This window comes from Taeniopygia guttata, chromosome 7 (genome assembly GCF_048771995.1).
Source record: "Taeniopygia guttata chromosome 7, bTaeGut7.mat, whole genome shotgun sequence".
Classification (NCBI taxonomy): domain Eukaryota; kingdom Metazoa; phylum Chordata; class Aves; order Passeriformes; family Estrildidae; genus Taeniopygia; species Taeniopygia guttata.
Window position 1 is genome coordinate 10,475,539 of NC_133032.1, and position 9,440 is coordinate 10,484,978.

The 9,440-nt window shown below is 42.3% G+C and overlaps 1 long non-coding RNA gene across 4 annotated transcripts; it reads right to left on the bottom strand.

Annotated features, from left to right (window-relative positions):
• Positions 1-798: 798 nt before the first annotated feature.
• On the bottom strand, positions 799-9,016 carry LOC115495937 (uncharacterized). 4 transcript variants are annotated; one of them, XR_012056952.1, is made up of 5 exons: positions 8,902-9,016; positions 8,742-8,802; positions 7,666-7,723; positions 5,997-6,434; positions 799-3,528 (listed from the first exon to the last, which is right to left on the bottom strand). It is a non-coding gene; the product is annotated as an uncharacterized lncRNA (long non-coding RNA). The 4 variants fall into 4 exon arrangements; XR_012056951.1 differs by lacking the exon at positions 7,666-7,723; XR_012056950.1 differs by having other exon boundaries at positions 8,742-9,016.
• Between the last annotated feature and the right edge of the window lie 424 nt (positions 9,017-9,440).

Sequence of the window (9,440 nt, forward strand, 5' to 3'; positions counted from 1 at the left end):
GTGGTGTGGAACTAACTTCCTTGGAGACTTGTCTCAGAACATCTGCATGGGACTCCCTCACACTGGTGGGTTAAAGAAATTGCACAGCACAAGGGAGAAGTGTGTGCTTGATGGGAGAGCAGACAAGGAACCCCAGCCAGCCTGGTACTTCCTGCAGGTGAGCATGGAGAATGAGACTGCAATGTGTACTGGAGACCCACCAGTTGGGCTGTCAGTGGCCAGAGGATCTGTGCAGTGTTAGCCACCCTGCTCTGCCATGGGGCTGCTGGCCACATAAACAGCCAGACTTAGGCAGGGTCATCCAACTGGCTGTTCAGCAGAGCCAGCTCTTGGAGCAGAGGTTTCTTCAGAGAACAGCCCTGGCTGGGTAGCTGGGGAAATTTATCTGGGGGGTTTTTTTGTTTCTTTGTTTCTTTTTTTTTTTATTTTTTTGTTTTGTTTTGTTTTGTTTGTTTGTTTTTGCTCTGGATAAACACTGAACCTGGGTTTCACTTGAAGGGTTTGCTTCCCATTGAATTTGTTCTATCTTGTGCTTTCCTACAGGAATGACATTGCAAAAGATACCTCCTTCTCCTTTCTCTTGAATGCCTTTCCAGATTTGCACCATCCCAGCCCTACAGGCAGGCTGCCTACTCATACTTAAAGACACAGTACACAGAAACCAGAATTACAGCTGTGCAGCCCACGCACTCATGTCTGCAGGATAAACATATGCATCAGTGGAGCACAGGAGGCAATGAAGTTTTTTCCTTCCTTTTTTTTTTTTTTTCAGGTGCTATATGATGAAATGGAGATATGTAAGAACCACAGGAAGCATTTATTTTAAGTATAAGCTAATGCCATGAATGTTATTTGCATTACATGACAGCCCAATGAACCACAATATGAATAAGGAAAGGAAAAACTAGTGTTTTCATGATGGATAAATCTCTCTGTTGCTTTCTCAGGTTTCCTATCAATACCAATTTGCATTCCCTTGCAGACCATTAAGGATGTCAATAAGTAACAGAGAGCATCAGGGAGGGTTCAGAATTGCAAGAGGGCTTGTGAGTAGATGCTGACATATTTCTGGGGGACAGGAAATGGGTGGGTACAGGAGCTGAAAAAGTAGGTGTTGGTCTGGCTGATATATACTTCCCTTGATGTATAGCTGGTAATTTAAGCCCATCAATGTTAAATCAGTTTTGATATAATGAAAACAATGCTCTCTTTGTTCAGCTGCAAAAGAAAGACAAGCGGGCAGGCAAAAGCAAAATATTCTAGCACAAATATCCTGCTGGTTATCAGGCAGATAGAGAGAATCAGGCAGAGTATAACCTCTGTTTCAAATGGTCAGTGTCCTGGCAAATATCAGCATGAGTAACTGGAATTCATCAGCCTGTATTTACAATTGGATACAGAATGCTCTACGCAGACATGGAGTATTATCTTGCATTAAACTCTCAACCATCTGAGCACCTCAAGTGAAGTGTGATTAAGTGTCCTGCTGACCAGCTGCTCCTTCCAGCTGAGAGTAGCCTGCTTTTCAGCAGTGGGTAAAAATCACTACTATATAGTGTCAAGTTGGCATCCTGACAGGAAATAACCTTTCCCTCCTTTTTCTCAGTGAGTCACAGACCCTCTCATGGCATCTATGACTGGGAGGTTCACTTGGTCTCATCTGAAAGTTGCTGCCTCCCCGACAGGAGTATCACCAGTTTGGTCATAAACTCCTACTCTCAGTTCCAAGGATTTCTGTGGGAGATTGTCTGCTCACACCTTTCTTCAGTTTCACTTAGGCAGTGCCTGCAGAGGGGATGTGGAGATTGGAAGCTGGAGATCTGTAAGGAGCATGGAGAAGGTGAGCCAAGAGTAGCCACCAACTTCGCTATCTGCCCCACAGCAGGAGGCAATTTGGAATGCCCAAAGGTACCTTCATGATGTCACAAAAAAGCCCTGGAAGGTGACTTGGTTGTGTACAGGACAGGCAAGTAAAAAGTGACATCTCAAAAGATGTATTGAACAATCCCTTGCAGTGAACAATCCCTTGTTCACTCAAATAAAAGACCACCCACAGAGAAAGAGAAGTCATCATTTTCATTAACCAGAGGGTTAGTTTAGTCTCTACCATTCAAACTGGATGACAATTTCTCCTGCACCCTAAATTACAGAGAGGATGTAACTTCTGGATTAACTGGGTTTTGATATCCCCACCCCATTGCTCACCCCTTCCCTCCTGGCAAGGATGACAGCAACTAGCACCACCCAACTCCTGCACTGAGGGTTATCCGATACAGGCAACTTCGGTGGCTGTGTGAACGTGGTTTCTCTGGTATGAGAGAAGAGGCCCATTTAGATCCAAGCCAGAGTCAACATGACTCATTGGCTCATGCATCCTTCACTGCAGGGCTCAGGAGGTCACTGCAGGTTCAAGTCTCACACTGGGACTTGGAATGGTACTTCATACTGTGGGGAAGGGAAGGGAGATGCTGAGCTCCTGGAGGTGCTTCCTACTGCAGGAGAGATTTTAATCTGAGATCCCTGCTGGCAACTCTTCCAAAAGTGAATTTACTACACCAGGGCAAATACATCCCTGGTGGGTGCTCCTTTATCTTCAATGTGTCCATCATGGGGCTGATTCTGTTGTTATTTTGGAGGAGTACTGTGTGCTATTTCTTGTTTTTTGTTGTTGTAGGTCTGGGGCTCTTTATTATTTTTTGGCTTTTTTGGGTGACCTGGTCTTCTGGCTCATGTCCACTCTGGCAGCCAAACAGGTTCCAGCAGCCAAAGGTGTGTGTGTTTGCATGAGCCCTTGCAGAGCTGCTGCACAAGTTTCTGGCCTTGCTAAATCACGACTTTGTTGCTTTGCAGAACTGTTTCTTTCACCTTTCTCCTAGGACTGAAGGAGTAGGGAAAGGAGTATACAGACCATCTATTTCTGCATTTCCCAGCCGTGCAAACCCCTAATACAGAATAGGTGATTGGAGACCTACATCTGTTCCCCCTTCCCTGCAATTCCTGCTCCTTGCTGCTTTTCCACTACCAGTTCTAATTTTAACACTGCTCCCTCTTTCCAAAGAAATGCATGAAGGTGCAGCAGCTCTGTTCCCAACCAGCTACAGGCTCAGCAGGGGACAAGGGCTCAGCAGGTAGACTCTTCCCTGCTGTTCTTTCAAAGGTCTTGCTGAAGTTGTGTTAAATGGTCTTTTGCAGAGTGATGACAGCTGAGAAATGCATAGAAAAGATGGAGAATTTTCTCAGCAAGTTCTGATCGTTTAAGTTCCTTTTCCTTGATGAAGCAGAAGAAAGCATTCATCCCACTAGATCAGCCTGGCTGGCAGTGAAACACAGTCAGCTTTGGGTGAAACCCAGGCCTGTGTACAAGAAAGGGATGAAAGTCCTCATTTTTGAGCAAAAAGGGTGACAAACTGAATAGTGAAGGTGAATGTCAGTGTTGTCTTATCAAAGCTGGAATACCTCTGCTTTGGGAAAGGGGTCTGCATGAAGTTAATTCCAAAAGGTTTGCAGCACCTGGTCTTAGAGCAACATCTGAAAATGAGAAAAAAAGTGAAAGCTGTCAGAATCTCTATTTGTAGAAATATGCTGAAATATGAAATATGAAACATTTTTCTTACAGGCAAAACATCTGGGTGTAGAGTAACCAGTAAAAAGTATCCAAACCTCAGCTGCTGCTACTTCTCCCTCCCAAGTGGCCCCTCTTATCTATCCTCTCAAAATTAATCCCAGAGAGGTTCTTCCATGACCACTTTGAATTTTCTTACATACTCTTTTTCAAGCAAGCAGGAGTTACCATTCACTCCATTTGCCAATCACCCACTAATAATATTGAATTTATTCACTGATCAAAATTGACAGAGGGTGGAAAGAAGTATTGTTATCCTACAGTATTGGGAAAATAGGCAACTAGGGTAGAGGGAAAATAAACCTTCTGAAGGGAAAAATTATAGCAGGGAGAACATTATTTTTAAATACCAGAAACTCCAGCCAAATAACATTATGCCTCAGAGTCCATGCTCAGTCATTTCTACTCTTCACACAACTGATAGTTTCTGAGGCAGTTTCACAGCATATTTGTCTGGCTGCTGCCTGACTCTCTCAATCCTCATTTTCCTCTTAAAAATCATTACTGCAGGACCATGGGAACAGAAATAGTTCAGGAGAACAATCCAAGGGACTGCCACTTTGGGACAGACCTCATGGTAACTGGACTGCCAGTTCATTTCAAAGGGCAACAAAGTGTGTCAAAGTCATAATTTGAATGAGGAAGACTAAAAATGGGTCAAATCAAGTTTGCATTTTTTGTCAATGCCTACAAATGACGCTGACTGGAAATTTTTAGTCTCCATTTTAAGCCATTACAGCTGAGGCCAGAGGTGAAACATGATGGTGTTAGTGCCATAAGACCCACTGGCAGGATTTTGTCAGAGCTGTTTTCCTGTCTGATTCACCACAGGATGGATGAAGGGGGATCTTCAGCAAGACTTGCTCTGATAGAGTTAATGTATTTTACAAGGAAAGCTGCCATCGCTCAAGGTCATTTTATCTCTTCTTTACATGAATTCTAGGAAAGCAAAGATTCTTTCCAAGTAAGTTGCTGGTTTATCCAAGTGATGGTGTTACAGAAATTGTTGTATAGGGTCCAGGTTTTTCCAGGGTATAGTGTGTGTGGTGTTTAGATTTAGGCTGTGTGCTGCCAAGCTACCAACTCCCTTTTTATTTCCTCTTTTTCCTCATCCCACCATCTCTCCCCTAAATCACAAGCCTAAGAAAAATAAATAAGAATAATAAAGAAACAGATGAAAGTGGAAACATTCCCAAACCTGTTATCACAGAGGCAGTTTCTGTCCAGACCACGCTAGTTTCACAGCAAGCCTTGGAATTGTCAATTCTCATTACTTTCCAGGGCTGAGTGCGGGAGGAGGGAATTTCAATCTCTGCTTTCCAGAATCAAACCCTCTGTTTCATGCGGTAGGGAAAGCTGAGATGAAATATAGGTCTCAGGGGACTTTTCCTGTGTGAAAGCTTATTACAGCTGTAACAAAACCTTCTAATCGGAACAGATTCTGTTACATGCAGGATATTCTGGTCTTGGGCAGGGTGGGGGGATATGAGAAAAAGATGACAAAAAGCCTTAAAAGCAATTAAATGACAACTCCCTGCCTCCTCCTCCTCCTCACTGCTTTCATTCACTCTTTACATAGAACATTTTATTTTCTGCACTTTCTGGGAGTCTTGTAATATTTGTAGGAGTTTTGCTGGGTCAGGTTGTTGAATGATATTTTGCATTTATATACTTGGAATCACCTGCCCAAATGGAAAACTGTTTAGTGGTGTTTGAAATACAGAATCCATATTACCATAGCAAGAGAGCCTAGTGGACTATCTAAACACCATTTTCAGTTACAGCTGAGCACAGGGAACCACTTAAGATGCGTCACAATGTCCAATGTAATAATAAAGTTGTAGACAGAATAAACCCAAAGGCACAATTCCTGCCCAAAGCAAAGTGTCTCTGGGCCTATGCTGATGATATAAGTGGCTTCACTAAGCAATTGAGAAAAAAATTAGTGCCAGCCTCTAATGTAGACACATCCAAGCTGTTTTCCTCTGGCTTGCTTCAATGAATTTTATTGGCTGTAAAAGAGACACAGAGAAATTGTGAAGGGAAGAAGAAAAAGATGAAAGAAGAGGAAATACCTTGCTATTCTGCATTGTACTACCTCAGTTTCTTGTTACTTGTGATGGTCTAACAGGACAAGTCCACCTCACCATTTCCTTTGGGCATTTTAGGCATGCTATGGGGGCTCTGCAGCAGGATGGTTCACAGGTCAGAAATAACATCTCTTCAGTTAGGAAAGCATGGAAATGAACTTTATCATGCAGAGACTCATTTTAAGACTTGAGAAAAGAACTGTGAGATAGACCTCCCTGACCATGATTTGCTGGAGAAGACAGGGCATACTTTTGCTTGATAGTGGTGAAGTATCTACACTTACCTGGGACAAACACACTGCAGTACTCAACACCAGTGATGTCAAACCATGCTGAACTATAGGTAGATGAGGAGCAATGAAAAGATGCTTCTGGCCTCTTAAGATTTGGATTCACACCAGGCTCTACTCCTTTGTCTGTTGTAGGGTCTGATTATGGATCATCTCTTGTTTCATATGTCTATTAGTTGGCATGACATGAGGAAAGATTAGGAAGCTCCATCTCCAAGGGCTACTGTGATACTACTAAAATAAAAGTAGCAAGTGTCCTGGTGTTCTGAGGCAATTCTGAAATGATGATGATGATCCAGGAAAGAGATCAAAAATCATCTGATCTCTGCTATTCATGTGAAACACTGTCTGTGCACTGGGGTTTGAAGGAAGCAATCTCTATTTCCTTCATCTCTCCGATGGATAGGTCCCCTTTTTCTCTTCTCCTTCCCCCTAAGAAATACACGGTAGGGGCAGTAAAATTAGAAAGCAGCCTATAAAGGTGCTTCATGCTGCGAAATGCAACTCAGATAATGAATGTTTCCAGCCCAGCCAGAGCACTCTCTGAGGGATATTTTTATCTCCACAGTGCCAGAGATTAACTGTACATTTGTCTTAATGGTATCACCCTTTAGCGTTAATGGAAGCTATGTGTGTAAATCCCTGGCCATCCAAATGAGAATACACATTGAATGATCACAATAAATCAAAGTAAATGGAAGACCCCTGCAGAACAAATTCATCTGCAGAGTAACTCCTGAGACTTTTAGGAAGCTTGTGCCAAGCAGGCACAGCAAGAACAAACACAGTAGATCACATCACCTGCTTTATGATTTCAAAGTACTCAAAATGATGATTTTCAAAGGAAAAACACCACTGGGTTTGGTAATGGACTCAGTGGTTCTTTCCACTCTACTTTCATCTCAAAAATGAGAATGAAAGTCTGAAAAAAGTGATCACTACTGGAAAAGGGAAAATACATTTATTTTCAACTGCTTAGACCACTTTGGACTGATGAAATTTTGTGAAAATTGGTCAATTTAAAACACAACAGCTATTAAATTCTCAGCAACTAATCTAATTCCCTTTTCCAAGAAATACAGGCATGAGAGACATAGAAGAATAAAGAGACACAATGTTCTTCTACCTGTGAAGTAGAAACAAATATCACATAGTATCATATATTAGTCTTTTGTGCTTCACTTAGGCACTATGGAAATGAAAGACAAATAATTGTCCTTTTATAATTTGCAGATTTTTTTTTTTTTTAGGTGAGGAACAATAACTTAAAGAGCACTGATGAAAACGGGGATGAATAAAAGACAGGAATTGAATTTCTTCTTCCAAAAGAGTCTGCAACTATGCATATGTAGAATTATATTTCAGACTTCATCAACAACTCCGTGTTTGTTCAAAAATACATTAATTCCCATTGGCCATATTTCTGAAGTAGAACTGCTTGAGCAGAAAAATTACGAGAGGGAAGGTGATTAATTTTTATGGTTTTCATTGTGAAATAGAGCATAATGCAGAAAGGTCAACAGCGAAGATTACTAACTAAAAAGTAGAAATATTAGTACTTAGGTTGTTTGATGAGGGCACAGAAAACGTCCTCATATGACAAAATGACTTGAAGTCCTCCTTCATTCTGGCTGCTCCCCTTCGGTCTTGCTACATCACTTACCTTTGAGGACCGCTGTGCCTTATAAGTGACAAAGTCAATGCCAATCAATATCTTTCCCCTGTTAGGTGGAAGCAGTCAAAAAATTCCTCATTACAGCTTTGCAAGGAAGTATGAAAAAACCCCACCTCTCAATGTCTCCATCCAAGGTCTCTTGAATCTGATGTATCAGATACAGCACAGACTACTAGGGAGTTAGGAAATCACCAGTCAGGTACCTGGTCATTTTAAGAATACAGCATTTCTATGCTGGGTAATTCTCATTTGGACTAGTACATTAGAAAATAGAGGTATGTGAAAGGCAACAAAGAAAATTCAGGCTATAACCCACTACACATATTCTCTTTCCAACTCTAGATGTGGATTAGATATTTGCAGGCTGATGAAGGTGAATATCTCCCTCCCAAACATTCACTTCGTGTGCATACTTTCTTTCAAAGCCTTTTCTTTTGATTGATGGGAAGAGGGCTTGGAAAAAAATTCTCTAGTTTCATATCTAGCTTTTTCTTCAGCTGTCCTCCTATGTAACTTTATAATTAATTATTTGGCTGCTAACTGCTTTTAGAAAGATTGTGGCCATTTTTCATCCCTGGAGTTTCTCCATTTTTGTTTCTTTGAGAATTTCTATGGGCTTTGTACATTTAAATCCCTCCTGTTTTATGTAGAAACTATTTATGCTTTTCCTTATTTACCTAGATAAATCTCGGCCACCAAGTGGTTCATGACTCCCTGATTTCTAAAGAAATGTAAAGTTGCTATCAAGAGCAAGAGGAAACACTTCTGCACTTTCAAACAATACTCCTGGGCTGTATCACGCAGAAATGGAACAAGCCAATGAGTTAAGATCTAAACACACCCGTGTTGCAAACTGTTAAAACTTGACCCACTACTCTGAGTTAAATAGAAGTATCTGGAACTCAAAATGTTTTGATATTTGGTAGTTGTTTCCATCGTCTTTCTCTACTCTCTAAGAGCAACCAAGACTGAAAGCTCAAGAGCCAGCAGCCAGAAAGGGCAGCTCTTGGCCCAAGAGACAATCAGGAAGCACTGAATTTGTTGAGATTAATTAAATTTCCGACCTGTTCCTGCAGCGATGAGAGGATCACATAAGTCAGCTGGGAATTTGATGGAGGCCTGCATCTAAACAGAAAGAGGTTGTGCTGGAAATTCAGCTAGGCAAGTGCTGTTCATGTCCATCCATTGACTCCAGCGGTTTTGAACTTTAAAAAACAGACTTACACAAAGCTCTTTTCTGAAAACCCGAAGACCATGGGGACTTAGCTGGGGGAGTAAACAAATGGGGCTTTTTGTTTCCCGAGGAGGAGGGCATATAGCTAAAAGGCAGCTCTCCCATCCTGCCCTCCCCCTTTGAGCTGCCTGCCCCACCTGTTAGGAGGCAGGAGTAACCAGAGAGATGAACAGCACAGCAGTATTTTTACAGGATGAACGCACCGGGTCAGCTGGAGGCCTGCTGAAACCCAATATCGAGTTGTGGCTGCAGACAGGCACAGTGCGAGGCTTGGGGGAGGAGGGTGCTGAAGGATGGGTGGAGGGAAAGCAGGGCAGTCCCAAAGGAGGCAGAAATTTGCTTGGGAGACTTCTGTTTCCCTTTGGTGCTGCTGAAAATGAATAGTGGGGATTGTTGATTAAATGTGTGAGCTAGGGCTGGTTGCAGGGGGAGGATAAGGGGGAGTGGTGGGACAGGGACAGGGGCAGTAGGAACAACACTCACAGGAACAAAGAGCACATGTGTGCACAGGCACTGTGTGCCCAGTTCC